The sequence below is a fragment of the Sinohyriopsis cumingii genome, chromosome 14 (genome assembly GCF_028554795.1).
Source record: "Sinohyriopsis cumingii isolate HCF-2022 chromosome 14, ASM2855479v2, whole genome shotgun sequence".
Lineage (NCBI taxonomy): Eukaryota > Metazoa > Mollusca > Bivalvia > Unionida > Unionidae > Sinohyriopsis > Sinohyriopsis cumingii.
The window spans coordinates 113,658,719-113,677,916 of NC_142974.1; the positions used below are offsets into that span (position 1 = coordinate 113,658,719).

Genomic DNA, 19,198 nt, shown 5'->3' on the forward strand with positions numbered 1-19,198 from the left:
TTTGTTGGGGAAATTCATAAGGCGGATAATACCGACTATAACGCAGATTTTAAAGTCGGATTCGTCAACAACGGCATCATGGCATTATTCAAGAGCGCCACTTACATGATCGATGGAAGAGAGATTGAGTCAATCACGGGCAACGTTGATTTAGCAACGACGATTATAGGCCTAGCTAGATACTCGGATGATTTTACCAGATCAGCTGGCCCTAGCATGATGTTCGCCAAAGATAATACTGATCACGCTGATCATGTCCAGTATGACATCGGTGTACCGAGAAATGCCGCTGGTAATGCTGCCGCCGATACTAAAGATGTGATGATTAAACCCAATCCCAATTACAACCTCGGATTTGCCACGCGAAGACTTATGTTAAAAGGAAATGATCGAAGATTTTCCTGTGCAATTCCGCTATCTCACATTTTTGGATTTTGCAGGCACTTCAGGAAAGTCATTTACGGAGCAAAACACACGATTTCTTTCGTTCGAGACGACACAGGCAATGACAGAGCCATCTGGCGAGAAGTAGGTGTGGATGGTGATCGAGGCAAAATATTACTAACCAAATTTACCTTGTGGATGCCAGCGATAGTTTCGTCGATGCTTGAGGAGGAAAAATTATTGTCATTCATGAATCAGGGTGGTAAGTCTGTTATGTCCTGGCTAACAACCACGACCGACTCTATCGACGTTAATATTAACGGAATATTTACCTGGCGAATTGCGTCACAACAAGGTGTCTCGGCACCTAGACACATATTTGTCGCTCTTCAAAACGCAAATAGATACGATCAAACTCACAGTCACATGATATTTGATGGATTTAACGCGACAAACGTGTCGTTAAGGATAAACGGGCAACAAGAGCCATCCGAGGAAATATCGATTGATTTTGCCAACTATTCTACGGCCCGCGCATATCATCGCTTGTTGTGTTTTATGGGTCGCGATCAAAATATCGATACCGGATTGCAAATATCACAGTTGGATTTTAATACTCGCTATCCTATCTATTACTTTTCTCTGGAACATCTCGATTTGGTAAAACAATCCGTCGTTGATATCCATTTCAAAGCCAGAATTAACACAGCTGGACCAGCTAGGGTAATCGCGGTGATTCTCAGCGATAGAACAATGATCCTGGAAGGAATCAGCGGCAGAATGAGAATCATCGACGCGCCTGTCGAGAAAATGTAACTTTAAAATCGAAGATTTTAAGATTTCTAAATTTAGATTAAACGAATATTAAAATGCCATACGAACACGTCAGCGTAACTCTGACCCAGGGTCAGATGAAAAAACTTCAGTCAGCGATATCAAAGCGATGCGGTATGAAATTAACCTTGAAAAATGATCAAATTCATGGCGGGCCTAACAAACTATCGCTAACTAGGGGTCAACGTGAACGCTTTACCAAAGCCAAATCAGCGAATTCTGGCGTTCATGTGAATCTCAGTATAGGCGCCATCAGAGACATGGTCAAAGTAGGTGGATTTTTCCCTCTACTAGCCGCTATTCCTGGATTATTAGCCTCACTTGCTCCGACAATAGCAACCGGTCTAGCATCAGCCGCGGCTGGACACGCAGGTAAAAAACTATTAGAAAAAGTAGGAGGACGATACGGTAATAAAAGGGAAACAACCTTTATCCAAGACGACCTCTGTACGGATCCGGCCTAAGATTGGGACGACCTCCCATGTACGGATCCGGCCTGAGATTAGCACGCCCTATTCAAATTTAGATTTATCAAGCGAAGCAAAGAATAAAAAAATAAAATTTTTCAGAGGCGTATTTATGCGAAACCAACTACCAGAAAAACCAAACACCACCGAGACGGGAATAATAAATCTCGATTCAAGTACCGGCCCTGGCACACATTGGGTCGCCTACGCGATTAATCCTCGCGAAGTTGTTTATTTTGATTCATACGGACTAGCGCCACCGAAGGAATTCATCAATTACGTGTCAAAGTTAAATATTCCGATTTGGTACTCGACACTTCCGACGCAGACGGTAATGGATCCACCGATATGCGGTCCAGAATCAATTAACGTTCTCGATGCGATTTCAAAATCATCCGATCCGTATCACAGGATTGTATTTAAATACGCCGTAGATAAATATCATGGTTGATATTTACGGTAGATTCCTCTACAGGAAGAAGGAAGCAGCAGTGACTGACGTTGATACATCAAAATTTGCAACCAGGGATGATATTAATAATCTTCTATCGCTGTCAGAGATAGATCCTGGCGAAGTTGCTATTTTTCAAAATAGCGAAGGAAGATTACAAACAAGCAACGTCAAAATAACTGATATAATCAAGCGAGACGAATATAACGATCGTATCAATCAATTTACCAGCCTATCAGAGTCGGTATCAAAATCCATCGCTGATATCGCCGATCTTGTAGCGAAGTTACCCTCAAAGGCCGATATCGCGGACGTGGAAAAAAAAGACAACGAATTATCAGCAACGTTGCTTCTAAAGGCCGATAAAGCATTATACGACGATCTTCAGGACAAATTGACAAGAAGACTTAACAGGCTAACTAACGATCTTAAAAAACTCGACGATACCTTAACTAAACTTAGTAAAAAAATTGACGAAGATATAAAAAAATTCAGCGATACTTCCTCCGCCGCAAATGAACTAGCAAAGAAAAAAGTTGATCAAGAATCGCACGATGATCTTAGCGATAAGGTAGAAAAAATCAGCGGGGATGTTACTAAGATTTTCACCGATGTTACCGAAATAAAAACCGTAATGGGTCAGAAAAGTGATAAAACACTACACGACGATCTCAGCGAGAAAACAAAAAAAATAAACGAGGATATTGCCAAAATTAACAAGGATATTGACGTGATACGTGAATTGGCGCGTCAAAAGGTCGATATGTCATTGTACGACGACCTCGACGAGAAAACAAAAAAAAATCAACGAGGATATTACTAAAATCAACGAGGATATTAACGCGGTACGTGAATTGGCGCATCAAAAGGTCGATAAAACATCACACAACGATCTTAGCGGAAAAACAAAAAAAATAAACGAGGATATTGCCCAAATCAACGAGGATATTAATGCGGTACGTGAATTTGTGCGTCAAAAAGTCGATAAAACATCACACGACGATCTCAGCGAGAAAACAAAAAAAAAAATTAACGAGGAAATTTCCACGATACGTAAATTGGCGAGTGAAAACGTCGATAAAACATCACACGACGATCTCAGCGAAAAAACAAAAAAAATCAGCGAGGATATTACTAAAATTAACAAGGAAACTTCCGAGATACGTCAAATCGCAAGTGAAAAGGTCGATAAAACATCACACGACGACCTCGACGAGAAAATAAAAAAAATCAACGAGGATATTAACGTAGTACGTGAATTGGCGCGTCAAAAGGTCGATACATCGGTGTACGACGGAGAAATTCGAGATTTGAACACAAAACTTCTCGCCGCAACTACAAAAGTTGACCAAAAGACCGATAAAACATTACACGACGATCTCAGAGAAATTGTGAGAGAAATTCACGTCGATGTTTCAACGATGCGAAGTTCGAACAAGGAACTTCTCGAAAAAATTGATGATTCTGAAAAAAAAATTAAAGTCACTGAAGTACGATTGTCGTTATTGAATCTTCCAAAATTGATGCGTTTTTAAGTGCCAGATCAGGTGCCAACAAAAAATCTTCCATGCAATTTAACATTTGTGGTAAAAACACAGAATCTTACTTGGACACCCGAGAATAACACATTTAGCTTTACCTCGCCAATTACTGGCGTATATCGAATATATCTTATCTCGGGAGCGATAAAATTCAATGTAACCGCCGATCATCATGAAATTTATGAATATTATTCCGGATTTTTTGTTATTTCCATAGGTGAAGATAACACGGAAACTTTTAAGCTAGAACCACCAGATAGATCCGTGACTGGGCCGATCAATTATTTTACAATTTTCGAATATTTATCCGCGTGGACTGCAATTGATTGGGTGAAATATGGTTAATATAAATGACCGCATCGGACTACCGATACAATCAAGCGCGTTCGTGGCAAGATTCGCTAAAAAAACTTCTTGACGAGTATCAGGTAAAAATAAAGAAATATCAGCGTAGATTAGTTACCATCGATGTTGCCGTGTACGCGGTAAGTGCAATAGTCGCCGGTGCGGGAATAATCTTATCCGCGGTAACAACAATCGCGCCGATCGTAGCAACGATAGTAATATCATCAACAACAACAATCGCCGGCGTTCTCAATATTATCGCAAAAAAAAATATCTTCATGCACGAATGAGAAATTGTCCCTGTACACGAGCAAACTATCCCAGGTCAACGAGGCGTATTCGAAATTATCATCGTTGCTTTCTGAGAGTCTCAACGACGGCGTTATATCCGATCTAGAATTTTCAGCGATGATAAATATCTACTCCGAGATTGAACAAATAAATATAAATAATGTCCGAACTAGCTCAAATCGTGACAAACACGACACCGTCGATAACAACACTGATATCGGTAAGCTCAACCAAACCAGAATTTAGTATCGATTTTCTAACGCCAATTAGCGTCAGGGAAATTGCATTATCGCAGTTACGTGTCTATAACAGTTGGCCCAATATTAGATCGAAATCGTTCGGTAGATTATTATCAAACAATTCGCTTATTTTTGCCAACAAAAACAAACCCGATGGAAATCCCGATTGGACCCCCGTTAGTATACCAACAGGCAGCTACGAAATTGAGCAAATCGACAAGGAAATAACCTACAGGATATCGAATATAACCGGCGATGCTACACCAGGAATAAAAATATTAGCACACGAACCAACGTTGTCATCGATCATCGAAGTAAAATCGCCGTATATGGTCGATATTTACCAATCATCGATTAGGACAGTGCTAGGTTGGCCTGAAATCGCACCTCCGGTAAAACAAAAAAAACCAGATGTTTTTATTCCAGGTTGGCACGAAGAAGCTCCTCCAGAGCCACCTGAACCAAAAAAATCTGACTTTACCACCAACGAAGGATATTACGAAACCGCTATCAGACATAAAGATCTTGTCGAAGATGCCATCATTCTCATGAACAAACACAAATCCGGCTCGGTACTTTTTGCTTTCACTCTTAAGGATAAGATTTTCTCGTGGTTGCCTCTTCCTAAGGTCCCTCCGGATGTCGAAATCGTCGATGTTTCCCAAATTAGCAAGATAAAACCCATAGACGGTACGTTGATAAGAAAAACCATCGATGATTTTAATCAGGAACATAAATTACAATTAAATTTACTAAAAAAATATTTTCATGAATGTATCTTGGACGAATCAGACTCATGCAACAAAATTATTATCGAACGTGTGAAGATTCTGAACCAACTCGCGTTCGATGCTGAATATTATCACGGCATGTTCATTCGGGCGATAACCGACGATATATCAGTCGCTGATTATGTTCTTCCCGTCAGTAGCTTCAAGTTGATTAGAAATTCAGGAGAGAAACAAAAATTTATGACGCTATTCAAATTAACCAAGGAAACATTACCAAATTTCAAATTTCCTGATTATAACGTTGATGAAATGAGAAAATCGGTCACTGATACCATCGATGATTTATTCCCAAAATTACATGCCGCGTGGTTGACTAAAAAATTACAATCAAAATCAATTCTCCAGCATGATAATGATCCAGCCAAACAGGGACGGCATATCTCACCGGGTATCGTTAATATAACGGAGGTCATCGCGATTTATCTTCACGCGGATGTCGTCGAAGATGGCTACAACGTTGATTCGTCTGTTTCAAAACAGGCACACCAGGGATTTATCTTATATTCGTTTTCACCTAGCGTCTCTCCGGGATTTTTGATAATAAAAGAGCCAGTAAATCCATTTTACCTGCGATGTCACAGTCGATTATTATCAAGGATAAATTTCAAGCTGACGGATCAGAATGGAAATTTGCTTGATATACGCGAGGAAACACTGAGTATCAATTTACTTGTGAGATCGTAAATCTCTCCGCCAGAAAAAAATGGCCAAAAAAAAATAAATAAAAATCAGGGAAATTTTTCAAAATTAATAAAATTTTTAATTTTTGTTTTTTTTGTGGCAGAAATTTTCAAGAATCAGGAATCTTCGATTCTAATTTTGAGAATCTTCGATTCTGCTTTCATCGACCAGCTTTTTTAGTTGCCTGACGCGCGAGCTGGTAATTTTTCTCGACTCGTATTCGTCTGATAAACTCGATCTAACTTTTTCTACCAGCGTCGATAATTTAAAAAAATCCTCGATTTGATCATCGCTGACGGACGCAAGCGATTGGTACATCGCAATCTGGATTTTCTTTACGAATTTATATTCAGATGGCAGTGTGTACCTGTACTCGAGTTTTCCTTGGACGATCGTCTCAAATTCGGACCGGATTTTACCTGCGTCCAAATCCAAAGGCAAATTTATATTTTTATTTTTCAGATCCTCGATAGCTTTGATGATGTTATTTACGTTTTCCTCGTTCATTATATAAATTTTATTATATTTAATTTCAAAAATCTTCGATTTCATTTTCCGAGTCGGATATTATTGGAATATAATAAAATTCAATCCACACGCCGAATTTATATGAGAACGTCGCTTTATATTTTTTTTCTGCTGCACATTGTACTGATTGTGAATTGATACCAAAATACCTTGCAGCGGCATTCATCGACGTGAATATAATTTCCTCGTTTGTTTCTTTATTTATCGATTTGACCGCCCTGGCATATTTCGGATATTTACCTGTATTACCAAATTTGCAATTTTCACTCGAGGTTATCGCGCGAAGATTGGATATTTTGTTATTTAGTTTATTTCCATCGATGTGGTCGATAACAAGGCCATCCTTAATAGGTCCATTGAAACATTCGAATATAAACTTATGGTTGTGATAATATTTTGTTCTTCCCTTTTCGTTGATGGTAAAAGCAAGATAACCCGAATTACCAATATTACCGGCACGATTCTTCTTTGTTTTGATATGTCTGACGATACCATCCAATGATGCCTCATATTTGGTAATTGTTGGGTGAGATTTGAACTCGTGTGTCATTGTTGATTCTGGAATCGCTGATTTTGAATTCATATATGATAATCTATATGTCTAAATCGTTATTTGCTTTGAATCGATTAATATAATCTTCTTCGCAGGTTATCACGGACTAGGATCTTTTTTCATAATACCGGCGCAATTCCCGATAATTTTTTCCTCCACACGCCAGACACAACCGAGTTTTTCCTCGCGTGCCAACTTGACAAACTAAGCAACGTTGTGGTCCTTTACTGCCACGCCGAATCGCATGTATGTGAGCGCCGCAATAATCGCCTCTGCAGGATTTGTCACAGAATTTTGTTGAACCGATTAGTATCCACTTGCATTGATTCATTATATTTAAACATATGTCTAAAATATAATCATGGATGCATTTGATCTTGATGAGGCAGAATATATTATACCTGAGGTTGACCGAGCGAAGAAAGAATTCTTCGACGATGGAGCTGTTCACACTTGGTCGACCTGGAAAACGAATTCTATCGATGCTACGATGAATCTGGAACGAGCTAAGAAAATAATCGAGCACATAAAAACCGAACACAAAGAAGAGCGATTTATCTTTGGAATAAAATTTATCGCACAAATGCCCGACGATACCTGGATTATTCGCGATAAACGAGATCCAGTGCGTGGCGGTAAGAAAAACGTTATTCTTGATAAAAATTCCAAACCTGGATTGTTACTGGGAATCGATGGCCCTTATTATGCCAGATCTTATCCAGCCAGCGCTGTTGTTTATGGTATTTATTGGCTAAATAACAACCCGGATGTGAAAAACCTACCTGCAATGAAAGAATCACCGATGATAAATTGCGTGGCTGAGCGCGTAATCGAGCATATGAAAAACGCTCGACGTGGATCTGGTTTGACACAACTAAGGCTAGATAAAATTAACGCGTGGGCAAAGACCGTCGCTGATGGCGCATCAGTGGACGATGTAGCTGCGTTGAGTAAAAAACTAAAATTTCCAATTACGGTGAAAACGTTATCGGGGGAAATATTATACTCGTCGCCGTATAAATCCCGAGGAGCACCAATCGAGATTGTCGATCACAATTCTCACGCGTGGTCGCAATCGGTGATGATATTTCCGCGGGATCGTATGGTCAAATTTTATCCCGTGGAAAATTCTGCGGAGAATAATAATTCCGATTCCATGTTCAGATTTATCAAAAAAATAAGCACATCTGATCCGATATCGATATGGTTGTTCTCGAGCGAAGAAAGATACGATCAATTTATTTTGCCATGTGGCGATATTTACAGGGATGAAATATTACACGAGTCGATGAAAAAACTTGCGGTAAAATATTCGTCGAATCCCGATCAGTTGCTAACGAATTGCTTCACAATTCCATCTGTGGCCGCTCATGCCGCTCGAGTGAAAAACTCGTGGAAGCCTACGAGGAACGAATATCTTGCTGATATTCAATTTAGTTGTATCGAATACGGCCATGGCGGACTGTGGAATACCAAGTACGATTTCGAGGATATGATTTCCGTTGACATGAGCGCGTGTTATCCTGGAAGTTTTCTCGGATATGGCGATTGTGCAGATTATTTTGCTAAATTCGGTCATCCTACCAGCGAGATGACAAGAGTAGCGATTAACGGACGGTTGCCTGATTTTGTCATGACAGGATTCGCTTGTGTAACGTCGTTCGAGTTTGCTGAAAATTTACATAAAATTTGTTATATTTGGTTCGGCAGGCATTTATCTCAGCGTCGTTGGGTCTCTACAGTGTTATTGAGATATATGCTGGATTCGTCGATGTTAGTGTCGTTGACAGTGAGCGAGGCGATTATATCGTATAGGAAACAGATCGATGTGTGGTTGCCGACAGACTGTGACAACGCGAAAGATATAGGAAGAAAAATAATTGGCAAATTTACTCAGGGTGGATCCGTTGATCATAAACACCGGTACGCTAGATTATTTATCAACGATGCGGAGATGGATTTTATAATCGCTGATACGATATCAAGAGGAATATTTTGTAACAGAGAGAATATTATCATTTATGGAGTAAAGTTAGGTACCGTGATTAGCTATCTCGATGGAGAATCAGCGCAATATACTCATTTGCGATCGTCGATGCTCGCATATGTTAGTATAAATTTGCTGTCGATGATAAACAAATTTTCTGATATCGCAGTAAGAGTTGCAACGGATTCGTTTTATATCGATAAAAAATACCAAGATAGGCTGGAAAATTTAATCACCGATGGTAGTTCATGGGGAACTTGGAGGATAAAAAACGAGGATATCCTAGATTATTGCGAAGACGCCGATGTTGAAGATCGCGATGAATTTCATCGGGGTAGATTTGGAGAATCTTCGGCAGCCGCATCTGCGTTTGACCCAATTTCACGCAGCAAATTCGTTTACCTAAATGGGCCTGGAGGTAGCGGTAAAACAACGCGAGTGATAAATTTATTTGCGAACTCCGATATGATCGTGTTAACTCCGACACACAGATTAGCGCGAGAAATAAAGCAGCGTGGCGTTAATTCTTGCACGTATCACAGTTATTTCAAGTACAGTGGCGGATCATGGGATTCGGTGCGTATGGGAGACAAATATGTCAACAAAATCATAATATTTGATGAGATTTGCACGGTAAATTTAGATATATTAAAATCGATATTAGCTTGGCTGGAAGGGAAAAATACAGCCGTGATAATGTGCGGCGATCATGGACAACCTAATCCTATCGATGGCGAATCGCCTCACGAATGGCTCAGAAATTTTGTTGACTATTATGAGGAAATCGACGCTGATTATAGATCGACAGATATTTTGTTGACCGAATTTAAAAAATTAATTCGATTGCAACCGAATAAGATTCAGTGTGACGTCATGAGGAAAATAATCGACGAAACTCCGATGAGCGATTTTCTAAATTTGTGGCGTCCCGATCATCTGATTGTTGCTAGTAGAAAAATTGTTCGTGATATTATCCAGGAAATGTTATTCAAGCTGCATTGTGAGAAATTTCCCACGTTGCAGGTACCGTTATGCTACAGGCCCGCTAATACTAGGCGACAAAATATTAATATTATTTTGCCATGTGGAAGGGAAAAAAACTTGGTCCTAAATGATATTATCTTTGTTGATATTAACCTTGTCAATGAAGCGTTAAATGCAGAAAAATCACCGTGGAAATTAGGCTACGCAACAACGATACACTCGTCGCAGGGATTGACCGTAGATGGCCAAGTTTGGATCGTCGATGATAGAATTTCTTGGTCAAATCTAGTGTATTTGGCCGTGTCGAGAGTAAGAAAATTATCCCAGCTAGGACGAATTCGAGTAAACTACATTAATGACGCTGGCGGTAGTTGAGTATCTTCGGGTACTATTTGTAATTCTTCCTTGGTAAATCCGCGTTGTGGCGCTAACGAATCTAGGATATAAATTGCTGGTATTCCTGACGATCTTGTTACGGCGGATATTTTGTGTGTTGTGACACTCCAGGTTGGATCGGTCGCTCTTTTTCTGCCTCCTTCAGCCTCCCCTTCTTTATATAAATATCTGACTGTGACGCTACCTAGTACAGGCTGAATTTTGGAATCTCGCTTTAGTGGTATATTCGATTTTGTAATTGCAATTGCAGGTTTCATTGCTATTGTTCGAGTCGTCTCATTATTTAACGCGTTAATTACCTGAGGCAATCTTGATACCCAATCGTGAGATCGATTATCTTGAATAAATTCACGCGCGTATTGGTATCCGAATAATCGTTCTGCGAGCGTTTTATTGAATCTTTCGACGATAGCTTGATTGCGATGAACACCTACGATACAGCGACGGATTTTGACGTTATTTTTTTTCATCAATGAGGTAACCGCGCCAAGAAATTCTCGACCCGGATCAACCTGGAGAAGATTCGGCCATGTCAACGGGGATCGTGAATAAATTTCGTTAAATGCCTTGGTAATTTCCGTTGCTGTTTTATTCGATAATGGCTCCGCTTCTTTATACCTGCTAGCGATATCGACGATTGTCAAAACGTATTTGTACGTGACGCCGTCAACGGTATCATGAGGAAGAAACATTAGATCCGCTTGATGGACCTCATTAGGGACACTGACGGTGAAACTCGCGTACGGTATTTTTTTAGGAGGAGGAAGATATATTTGCCAAACTGCCTGTTTTGATAACCACGATTCAGCGACGGATTGTTTTACTTTAGCGGCCTTGGCAAGTTTGGCAATTGCTGATTTTCCTCGCCATAATCCTCGCGGAGAATAATATATCTGCTCCATATTATTTACCAGCACCGAATACTAATTTGCCTTTCATCGCGCCTTTTACCAGCCAGGTTGCTAATTTCTCTTTGAAACTTTTATCAGGGATCGCGTCTAGTGCGTGAATTAGCTTGATATCAGCGAGATGCCTTTGTTGTAAATCTCCGCTGCGATATGCGAGGTCGTGGTAATAACAAGCTTTATCGATTGCGTTTACCGGATCTTCATCTTGTTTTGGTTGGTTATTATCGTCGAGTCTGATATCGAGTCTCGTTCCGGGTCCACAATAATTGTACCCTGGTAGATGCTTTTCTCCGGGATATTTTGCCCAGGGGGTCCCAGGTAAATTTGTCAAGGAGGCGGCAATGTCTCCTCCGGTTCTTCTACTTTTTTTTTTACGAATCTGAACTTGCGTGTCTTGCAAACTTCGCATTCTCCTGCAATTGCGTTCCTGTTGTTGCGTGTAACGATTTCGGTTGGATTTATCGTAGCTGTGTGCTTGCGGCACTTCACACAATATAGATCCATGTATTCTAGTAACATGAATGTAATTGATTTTTCAGCCACGAAACGACGCGAAAAGGTGAAACATCATGCGGTATTACCGAATTCGATTAGAATGATAATCATCGACCCATCTGGATCTGGTAAGACACAATTGTTATTGAATTTGATCATGAGATGGCTGAAATGGGATAAATTGTATTTGGTTGCACCATCCGTTGACGATCAACGTTGTTATCAAGTGTTAAAAGAATTTAGCGACAATACCGATGAGGGCACAATCGAATTTATCACAGACATCAATGAAGCTGCATCCGTGGAGAATTTGGACGGCGATGTTAATAATCTCGTTGTTTTCGATGACGTTATGCTGGACAAGCAAACTAATCCGGCTAGGATATTCTCGCGTGGCAGACACAAGAACACCGATGTTATTTACGTAACACAGAGATATACGCAGATTCCAAAGGTGATCAGGGACAATTGCAATATTTTATCGGTGTTCAATGGCGTAGACACGCACACGTTGAGAAATATTCATCAGACCTGGTGCAACGGCGACATGGATATAAATAAATTCAAAAATTTGTTCAGCCGCGCTCAGGCAACGCCGCATGGTTTCATCACGATAAATCTTCATGATCCACGAAGTCGGTATCGAATTGGTCTTGATCAAATTTATTCATGAAAAAGCAGCCCCACGTTGCAACAAAAAATATAACACAAAAAATTATTCCCGATAATTTATTTTCCTGTCTCGAACGCTATATTTACTAACACACACGGCGCGACCACCCGATGCACCCGGTCTGAAATGCATGAAAATTAGCTTCCGTAGAAGGCGTTATTTCTGCTTTCTGAGGCTTCTACGGAGAAAGTTCGCGTAGGAAGGTTTATTTTGGCTGGAAACTCTGGTCTGTTCAACTTCCCTGCTGCTGTGATGGTGATAGTGACTTTAAATCTACAAGTGTAGACTACAACTGTATTGGTGACTAAATACAACATTGACAGTAAACATAATGATTACTAAAAGTGATGGTGATTGTTAATATGACAGTGACTATAAATGTGATGGTGACTATAAATTAGTTTTACTCTAATGGTGATACTGACTATGTAAAGGTGACTATGAATGTAACAGTGACTATAAATGTGATGGTGACTAATTGTAGTAGTGACTAAATGTGATGATAACTTATTTGCAACATTGACTATAGTTGTGATAGTGACTGTATGTGATGTTGAGTATCACTGTGACAGCGACTGAATGTAACAGGACATAAATGTGACAGTGACTACAAATGTGACTGATTATTAAAGTGATAGTGATTATAATTGTGATGGTGACTGATAGTGACAATCAATGTGGTTGTGACTATGTGACAGTGACTATAAATGTGACTGTGATGTTACAGTGACATTGAGTATAATTGTGACATTGACTATGTGACAGTGACTATAACTGCGATGATGTTAAAGTGACATCGACTATAATTGTGACATTGACTGTCTAACAGTAACTATAAATGTGATGGTGACCATGAATGTAGCTGACTTTAAATATGACAGTGTCCATAAATGTGATTATTGCTATTTTTGTGACAATGATTATCGTTGTGATGGTTACTATTATTATGATGATGACTGTAAATCTGTGATTATACATGTGACAGGGACCATACTGTTGACAGGGATTATACATGTTACAATGGATATAAATGTTACGGTCATACCATGTATTGGTGACAATAATGGTGATTTTGAGTATAAATAGATTTGAGAGTAATGATGACTATACATTTGACAGCAATTATAAATGTTATGGTGCCTGTAAATATCATGGTGACTGTAAATACAACTATTTTCTAATGGTTGTTGATATAATCCATTCATTAATAATCTACATGTTGTTATGTGTATCTGTATTTTTTCATTACTAACTTTTTGTGATTATGTATAGCTAAATGTGTTGAATGTGTATTGTTTTAAGATATTAAGAGTGACAGGATTGTGTAAGATTTATACATTGCTATGATTAAATTTTAACTAAGTGAATCCAGGCAATTTTAGTCAGTCTGTTTGCTTGTTTTCTTGTGGTAACATCAGTCTTCAGATGTGTTTGATGTTTTGTTTAAATATTATTTGAGTGGAAAATTGTTGAGATTATTTTTCAGTTGAACTACTAAGTGCACAATGTACTAAAATATTATTGTGAGACTATCATTCAAAGGAGTTACTGACAATGCCATTTTGATACACCAAGACTTAAGGCAGGCCATTGAGTTCATAATACAGTAAGTTCCTTTTATAGTTTAATTGCATAAATTTGATAAATATAAGTTTTACAAACCCTGTTGGTTTTGTTTCTTTCTATTGCATATAATCATAACAAAATACATCATGATACTTCTGAAAGAACCTATTGTAATAGTAAACTGTAGTAGTTTTATTTTCCACACATTATTTACATAGTTTTCTTCACATTATTAAAATATTATTTCAGTAAGATTTATATAGGTCTCCCCTTCTGTCTGTTTATTTTGCTATCTTTGTGTCATTTTATATTTCATCAGGTTGTGAACAATACTTCGTGTGATTGGTTTACTTTTAAAAGAGTGAGAACAACCCTTGCATGCATACCAAGTACAAACTTATATTTATTAGCCTTACCTGCATACCAAGTACAAAATTATTATATTTGTTAGCCTTACCTGCATACCAAATTGTAGTATTTGTTTAACATATTCTGACAATGAATATTATAAGTAAAGAGCTCATAAGTACTGTGTTTATGTTTGCATGGTTGGTCTTAAGGGATCAGATATAAAATAATTATATTAATGTTTTAATAATTATAATAATATCAAGAAGTTGGAGAAGTTGGAATGTTGTGTCTATCATAAAGGTTTATCTCTCTATCTGTAACTTATATATATATATATATATATATATATATATATATATATATATATATATATATATATATATAGAGAGAGAGAGAGAGAGAGAGAGAGAGAGAGAGATAGATAGATAGATAATGATAATGATAACCTTTACTGTTGGATAGGGATAGTTATAATTAGTGTCATGATAGTCTAAGAGTTTATATTGAATCTAAACATAGTATGCTTTTCACTTGAATAAAAAGTAGTTTAAACTGGTGTGTATATATATATATATATATATATATATATATATATATACCGCATAATCACTCAAATAGAGCTGTGAAGACATGTGGATGGGTCTTGAGTGAAGTTGTGGGTATAGGGTATAGGTCCAGGGTGAAGATTTGTTTATAGGTCCAGAGCAAAGATGTGGGTATAACTCCATATCGAAGACGGCGTACATCCAGTGAGAATACACAGTTACAGGTTCAAAGAGAAGACGTGGACAATTCAGTGCACAAATATCAGTGAAAATGAAATGGTCTTAAAAACGTTATAACAGTCAATACTATTTAAGAACGGTTTAACTGCCGTCATGTGTTCATACTATTGTGCAATATTTTTTAATTCATCATGTTCATCTAATCTTCTTATTTTTTGTGCATGTTGTCTCTATGTTCTTCAAATGTATCATTTCAACCATCCATTTGTCCATTCGATGTTTCGAATTTCTTAAAAACTTAATGAAAGAATAAAAAAATCCAGATCCATTGTTAACATTGATGATCAATAATTTCAGCGAAACATGTTTGTAAATACTATAAATACCTAGTAAGCTTTGAGGTTTACGTAAATTCCAAAATTAATCCTGATTTGCTACTCTAAGAAGAGATATTATTCAGAATATAAAATATGGATTGCTTTCAGCTGTGCTGATGGAATAGAGAGCACTTACATGGACAAATATTCTTTCCGCTGTAAAATTAATACATTGTGTAGAACGTATTCAGTCACAAATGAAACAAAGGAAGAGAGTTCATCAGATTAAGATGGCGAAAATTTACATCTTTTTCACAACAGATATATATAGAAACATGATGATGAACATGTGTAAAACATGATGCACCTAAGAATTCTATGATGCTCGAAGATACGATAGGTTATACTCTATGAAAGTGATAATGAAATTTTGAAATAATCAAAAAATTATTTGTCCGCGTAATGGAATATAAAGAATAAAGCTGCTTTTCTATCGAGTTTTAAAATCAGCATTTATGTTTTATAGCAACTGTACAAATATAGACTCAACAAACGTGTTAAACCTATTGCCATTTGTAAATGATGAATGATTTATATACATTTAAATCCGTATCTTTTCTGTTAAAAATTAGATTTATTTTAAACTTGGAAAAGATATTCAGTATATACGGCCGGATTGCTTCGAAAACTAAAGTATTTCAGGATTTCTACTTTTAATTTTTGTTCATTAAAACAAAGATTGTATTGTTTTTCATTTAATTCGTGTAAAACATAATCATTATATCTTATCGCAATAAACTTCATCAGCATACGAGTAAATAAAGCAGAATATTGATTATATGGCAGGAAGCAAATACACTTATATTAAAGAGTTACGTTGTTTATTCGACACGTAGATCTAGTATGTTCTTTATGGTCTCACTCGATATTTTCGCGTTTTAACACCTCCCTAATGTTTGTTAGGTAGAAGGCATGAGCCTAATGATTAGTAAGTCTATCAACTGTAAATTCACACAGAAACTAAATATGTAATGTGGTTCACATTTACTTTGAGTTAGGCTTGACGATGAGTTGGCTTCTTTGGTGACAGACTGTCACAATTAGACTGCCATTGGAGATCAGAAGCCTAACTTGGGCTGCCAATGAACAGCCGACTTGGCTTACATATTTACGTATGTCTGACACAGAGATAAATATCTAAAAATAGAGACTGTCGAGGGATGATGCAAATTTGTTATTGTACTAGTGAAAATTATTAATTCATATGGCACATACTGATTCTTTAGCTGCTTTGTCACAGGAAATATTAAACATATCTCTTTGCTGTCAAAAATGAATGTAAAAAAGGGGGGATAGTGGTACTATTGGCTCAGTATAAAAGCCCCAGTTGCATAAGTAATTAACCCGATTGCCTCAGTCTAAATCTTAGGTGATATATATATTCATATATATATATATATATATATATATATATATATATATATATATATATATATATATATATATATTTATATATATTGAGCGGACAGAGAGATCTAAAGCAAATGAGACAATGTACTTTACACGTTTAGCATTTCAGATTTTAAAATTAAAAGCTCTTAAATGTGAAAGTCTAAACAAACAGTATGAGTTTATTAATATTGTTCGGGATATATAAATTTCTTTAAATATCTGAACTTCTAAAACTTAGAAATTTAGATTTAAAAAATGCTTTATCACAATAAGTAAAGACTAAATGAGTATAGTAAGATTCATTAAATCTACACAAAAAACTATTAGACTCCTCACATGAAATAAAGAAAGAAAAGTTTATGTTGGAGAGTGTTTTCCTTTTCTTCTTACTTCTCTTTTGCTTTGCTTTTGCGCGGCTGATTCTTGTCCGACCAAAGAGTTCCGAAGGTCATACGTACATTTTGTTGACCAAAGCATCATCTTTTAGAGGCATGTTATGGCATTATCAGAACTGTATAATATTTAATGTAAACTAAACTCTCAACTCTCAACTATGTCATTTAGGTACAATATCTACCGTGGTAACCAAGTTCAGTTTTTCGCTCCCCATACCGTATTTGTATACAGTTAACAAAGCCATCAAATCCGAATATTATCAGGTGACGGAGGTTAAGAGTTCATATAACTGTGATACACGTAGGAAAGAATTGAGACGTTAATATGTGGGTGTGTGAGTGTGCCATTTTTCAGCACATGTTAGGCTATACATGACGGCCAGGATATTTGGTGGAGGAATACCTCTGGAACAAGTACGGACCAATTGGAAGATTTTTCACGTGACTATGTTGACTGAATCGAGAATCAGACCCACCCAAAGGAGAGATGTGAGTGATCTATAAAGGTGAGTAACTTGTACCACTCAGACATCCGGGAACTCGCGTATTGACTAAGATACAAAAAAATGGTAATGCCATTTTCAATCAATATCAATTATTGACATTACAAAAAGTATATTACCTTAATTAAATTAGTTTTTCGTTGTAAGAAAATTATAAGAATTATTTTTCAACTAAAATAAAATAGCATTGATCAGTTAAACATTAAGAAATAATTTTGCGATCTCTCCCTCTCTGTCTCTCAAAACACGTCGTTGACCATATGGTTAGAGCGTCCATGAGGAAAATGAACAAGAAACCACTCTGAAGATTCGGTTTATTATGGTGAGTTAAAATAATATAACAGATAAAGTGCGGATCAACTAGCAATCTACAAACAAGTTCAGTATCGTTTGTTTCATGGTTTATGTCCATTATATTCGGAACATATAAAAATCACTAGAGGCTGAAAGAAAGAATTGATTTTAGATTCTGATAATATGTGAAGAACTTATATAATTACCATTGGTTGATTGAGGTATAAAGCATGATCGTGATATTGCCAGCAATATAAATACATTTGTCGATTTGTGTATGTATGTATGTATGTATGTATGTATGCATGCATGCATGCATGTATGGATGGATGTATGTATGTATGTATGTATGTATGCATGTATGTAGAAAATATTCGAAAAACATACAATATTTTAATTTGTACAAGTAAATAAAAATATTATATGTTTCCATTCTCATAGTTAGTTCGTTTCGTTTTCATTTATTAAAGCATAACCAGAAGCAGTGGACAGTGTATATTATCCACATCCGCATCTTTGCTTCATAATGATTGGGTGGGATGCCTCCATCGTGTGAATGTTTTTTACAGTCGTGACTCAGAGTTGTACTAGGAAGATTGCGTACAGAGTCAATGTGCTTTTTCTGGTTAGGTGTTTAGTGTAATGTAGCACACCCATAAAGATTGCCGGTGCCAACATCTACCTGAAAGCGTTGGTGGTGGCAGAGCCATTTTTGAGCTGGCCTTTACACATCTTTAGCAGCTTCCGTTCATGGGCAGTGCTTTTATGGTAACCTAAGATGCAGCGAGCTTATCAAGCATGGTGTGCGTTTGTTTATTCGGGCAAGATTCATGAAGGCGACAAAGGCTTACCTAGGTGCGCTGTTGACTTCTGGACGTTGACATGTGACTGCTGAGCGTCGATAGACATGGTCTAGAAACCAGGTTCTTTTATGCCAATTTATTTAAGGTACAAGTAGGCAACAGTGATGGTGTCACAGCAAGCCTCTTGAGGAATCGGCTTCATTCGATGCAATGTCTTTGGTATACAGGTTTGCGGCTCTGGGCA

General features: G+C 37.4%; 1 protein-coding gene and 1 long non-coding RNA gene across 2 annotated transcripts in view; both read left to right on the forward strand.

Moving 5' to 3' along the window:
• The window catches only part of LOC149784629 (uncharacterized), a 441,350-nt gene that overhangs the window by 244,529 nt on the left and 177,623 nt on the right, over positions 1–19,198 (forward strand). The gene's annotated exons all lie outside the window — the stretch shown is intronic.
• LOC149784632 (uncharacterized) overlaps positions 1–19,198 on the forward strand; it is a 300,236-nt gene that overhangs the window by 122,317 nt on the left and 158,721 nt on the right. The gene's annotated exons all lie outside the window — the stretch shown is intronic.